A 5075-nucleotide genomic window follows, 5' to 3' on the forward strand; every position below is an offset into this window, starting at 1 on the left:
ACAGGTTTAACTTGCAGAGACTTGCAAGGTTTGAGGGGGAGTATGTGCTTAAAAAGAATAAAACCTTTTGAAGTATCTTGTTCTTAGAGGTCAACTCATCAGAGCCTCTGACGCTTCTATCAGAGGCTCTGTGGGTTTGAACTGAGCAAGTACTCATCTCTCTAAGGACTTTCAAACCGTTTAGGTAAATAAAGGTGTAACATGCTAGAAGATCCCGCACATATCATAGAGGCTCTGTTACCCTTAGGCCTCTGACAGAACTCTCTTATAGTTCTCTATTATTGATATGGTGCGCGTTGTTCTGTGGATAAGGGTTAAAGCAAATCACGCACGTATCAGAAACGGGGGCGCACGTCATCAATCGTGCGTCTTCCCAACATTGCGTGTCTTAAAACACCCTATAGCCACTCATCACATTATTTCTCCCAATAAACGGTTCACTTTCAAATCCCTCATTATATATACCCTTTCCCCCCAAAACGTAAACCTTTACAATACTCCCTACTCCGACGAACAAGCTTTCCGGCCAAAACCTGCAATTATGTCTTCCAGCTCCTCCGCCTCTGCTCAATCTGCAAATGTCTCAAGCGACAACGAAGTAACCCAATCCCAAGCTCTAACATCTCATGCTCTATCGTTTTTCCAAAATCGATACGAGAAAGTTGTACTGGTAAAGAAACCAAATAATTATTTTTTCGCTCCTTCTTCATCTGGTTTTCCTGATTTCACCTATCCCCTCATTGAAATTCTTCGCAACCATCCATTATACTTTGCTCTCTCAGCCACTAAACCTACCCCTGAAACATATATTACCCAATTTTTGCTAACTCATATATCACTACTCTCGACAATTCTGGTTTAAACATTGTAGGCTATGCCTCACACCCAACTGTGAAATCGCTTTTCCCAATGGAACTAAATTTGAATACCCTGCGAACAGCCCTCCTTCTACCCTCCTTGGCAACTCTCAATTTGGATACCTTCGCCACAACCCCAACAGACGCCGAATTGATCCAATTTCTTGAATTTCACTCCTACACTGCCAAGAAAAAAATTTCTAAAAGGACTGCATTCAAACGAAAAGGCCTTCCCCCAATTTGGAATACTCTGTTTTCCATAATCAACTGTTGATAAACAGGGAAGGTCGGCAGCCATGACCAAGCCTCTCACGCCATGCTTTCCATCGTATATGGAATCTATTTCAACCTGCCTCTTGATTACGCACAACTCATATTCGAAGACATGGTGGGATTAATCAAGAAGAAGTGCGCTACTCAGAGGGGTGAGAAATCTAAAGTGAAGGCACAAAAGAAGGCCAAAGAGGACCTAAATCATCCAAATCTAATTCTGCAAAGGTTCTTTGGTCTGGTATTTGGCGATATGTTAGCAGAGAAGCTGCCCTCTGCAGAGTCTAATGCGCATCTGTATCTAATGAAGGAGTTCCACCCCACAGAGCATAAGCTAGGGTGCAGAATCCCAAGACCTCTATCAAAATCCATGCTCAAATACCTTAGCCACGGAGATAGGAAAGCGTACAAACGTGGATACAGGAGGCCAGAGCCGGTCCCTGAAACCCCTCCACGCATAGGAATCCCCTTAGGAGAGAGAGCACAAAAAATGAGGGTTGAGGGAAGAATGGAGGAGCCAGCAGAGGCTAGAGAGGTGAGTGAGGACAGACCTAGAGTAGCAAGTCCCCCACCAAAGAAGACTATGAAGACTCAGAAGGGTGTTGACTCTTCTGAGAAAAAGAAAGGGAAGAAGAGACCCACAGAAGAAGAGGGTCCAAGCAGTCCTCTGCAAAAGCCAAAGAAGAAGAAATCAAAGAAGGCCCAACTCGCATAGGTTGTGATCATAGAGGATGTACTTCAAGAAAGCCCCGCAGAGGCTGCTCCAAAGCGCAGAAGGTTGCACAAGGTTGTTCATGAAGAGTCCCCAAAAAAGCAGATACACGATGTACTCTTACACATCCAACAAGAGTTGAAAGCGCCCACAGAGGTAGCGGATCTGGGGACAAAAGTCGTAATAGACGACGAAAAAGAAGAGTTGGAGATAGAAGAGGGAGTAAAAGATGCCCAAGGCACACATCCTAGCCCCCCTCCTAGTGCTACCCACATTTCTAGGGACCCTGTTCTAGAGGGAACCCCTATTCAATAAGGCGTGCACACGCTGAGCCCTAAACCAGCAAACCTCACAGAGGACATTCTTTCGTCCTCTGTCGAATGCACAGCCCGGGAACCACAATCAACTCCAACATCCTCTCAAAAGGATGTTGGTTTTACAATAAGAGTCCATTCACCCAGGGACTCGTCATAACCCAGAGAGGCATCTGTTGCCCCTCCACACTTGAGTGAACAACCAAGTCATGCTTCAGAGGCATGCGAGAGAGTCACAGAGGCTGCGGGTCTAGAACGCCCAAAGTCTCAACTCGATTCCTCTGCCAAGTTAGGCTCTGAACCTACTGGGCACGACATTGACATAACACTGGTAGGCTCTCCAATTGGAGATGTTCGAGGATCCGATGGAAGTCCCCGAGCTGACATCGAAAAACCAGTCACTGAGGGCGCCTCACAATCCAAGGCTACTAGGTCACCATGTGTTGGTGATCTAGGTTCCTAGATTACTTATGTGACGAAGGAAGAGTTACAAACCTTCGCCACAGAGGTATTCAAGAGGATGGATGAGTTGAAAAGCTTGTTCTCCTCCCCACCGGCGACAGAGGCTCTTGCACCATTGACAGAGGCTATGAAGGAGTTGACTTCCACAACTTCTGAGCTCAAGGCGACCGTTTCAGCCCTTCAGAGCTCTGTCCTCAACAAAGGTGATCTAGCAGAAGCATTCAGCGCCCTGTCACTCAACCCTTCTTCAATCAAAAAGCTCAAGACAGAACTATCAGAAGTTGCCGCCTAATTCGCTGCAGACTTCATTTCCGCCGGCTACACGGATTGTTCTGCCTTCAAGGACGAGATCAAAGGGATGTTTTCTTCTACAGTCACCTATGGCATTGACTCTAAATCCTCCAAGGCTAACATTAACCATCTAGCCACTCGCAAAGAGCTAGACGCAATGGTTGAGGCCCTTGGAGAGATCGTACAGAAATACACTAACCAACTCCTCGAGGAAGCCCGAGCAAGCAACGAAGCTATAAGAGACTACACGAAGAAACTCGTCAAAGAAGGTGATAACTTCAGAAATGATATCTATCGCTGCATCTCTAAGATGAAATGGGCCACAGAGAGGGATATCAACACTGCCTCTGTGATTGATGAGGAGGTCATTCAAAAGATGGAGAGGGCGGCTTTCAAAGTTTTAAAGCGATTGAAGAAGGCTCCCCTTACTATTTGCAAGGCAGAAGCCACTAAAATCCATGACGATCAAGGAGGTGATGACCATGATCGTCATGAGGGGGAGAAGAACACAGAGGAGCCAAAGAAGACAACCTCTGCCAGACCACTAAAAATAGTGGACTCTGCTGCTGCCCTGTTCTCAAAAGATAAATCTCCAGAGCCTAAGGGGAAAGGCAAGGGTAAAGCAGTAGAGGAGTCGCCACAGAAGGGGTCAAGCTCTGAGACGCTGGATGAGATAAATGAAGAAGAGTATGATGACCCGGATCTCGTTTGAGCTTTAAAGGCGTCTTTGGCAGAGGCACAGGCAAGAAACGGCAGAGCCCCTATCCCCAGAGCTGGAGAAGGCTCTTCCTCTAAAATGGCAAATGAGGAAACGTCCACGGGTATGTTTGACGCTCTGGTAGGAACTCTCAAGCCAATCCTACCAGAGGCCGATACTAGAAGAAGAAGAAACCAGAATACCAGAATCTGCCATAGTGGGGAGGGTTTCTGAGATACTTGAATCTATGAGCAAGATTCCTACGTAGAAAGTGCGCACAAAGCCCGTAACCACTATGGAGGAGATTTTGCGGTGGCGTTACTCTGCCGTGGACACAGAGCCCCCTTGCGATCCAGAGCTTATAGGAATGCCCTCTTCCGCTGCAAAGTTCCACTTCTCAAAACTCACAAGGCCACGCGAGCAGGTCTTCCCAGAGTACGTGATAACTTCTCTTGAAACCATATCTCCGAGGACTATGCTGAAGAAGATCGTGCTTTATTCTCAATATGTGGTGAAGAGGGATGACGGCAACCTCTACACTTTCACAGATGCTGACCTCCACAACCTCTGTATAATTGACCTTATCTTCTTGCACAAAATTCTTAACAAGTACATGGAGAGGAGGTCAAGCTATTCGATTTCTATCAGAAGGCTGATTGAGGTGATGCGTGCTCAAGTAAATTTCTACAGACAGAAAGATTTCAACATCGTGATGAGGTTGGCCCAACCAGTTTTGAAGATTTCCCCTCCAAAGAACAGGCCTAGTTGGATGCTTAGGTCTCATCCAAACACCATTGTCCACATTCCCATCTTTAGGTTTGTTTTCCTGGACAAGGATGAGATTCTAAGGTTCTTTGATCCGGCAGAGGTGAACAAGTATTCGACAGAGTCTCTTGAGTGGGTGTTCAACCTAGTAGCAGCAGAGGTGCACATAGGGCATCTAAGGGCGGACGAAGTGACTGGTCTTCTGGAAACAATCAAAGTTCAAGTCTCCTTCAGAGAATGGATATTCAAAGTCTACAAAACTATCAAGTCAAATCTACAATTTGTCGTAGATGACTATCCAGACTCTGCTGTGGACTAATTCTTGTAATAGTGTAGGCCTGTACTTCCAATTTTCAATTTGTTCATTTATGTAATTCTTTTTCAGAGGATGAGTTTAATCTCCTCTTGTAATTCTTTCAATTAGTCATTTCTTGCAACCTTTTGTCTAAATTTACTTTTTCATACTTAGGGGGAGATTGTTAGCTCTGTTATTCATCTCTTGTAAAAGTATAGAAAAAGTATTCTACAAGTTTTGACATAAGCTTATCTTCCATAGAAGACAACAGAGGACTAACGACAGAAGCCTGATATTCAAGAAGTAAAGTGTGACAGAACCTCTGATGTCTCTCACAGAGGTTCTGGAAAATGGTCCTCTGTCAATAAGAACAAGCAAGTCTATTTCAGCAGAGCCTCTGAGATGGCTCACA

Source organism: Cynara cardunculus, assembly GCF_001531365.2.
Source record: "Cynara cardunculus var. scolymus isolate 2C chromosome LG 3, CcrdV1, whole genome shotgun sequence".
In the NCBI taxonomy this organism is placed as follows: Eukaryota; Viridiplantae; Streptophyta; class Magnoliopsida; order Asterales; family Asteraceae; genus Cynara; species Cynara cardunculus.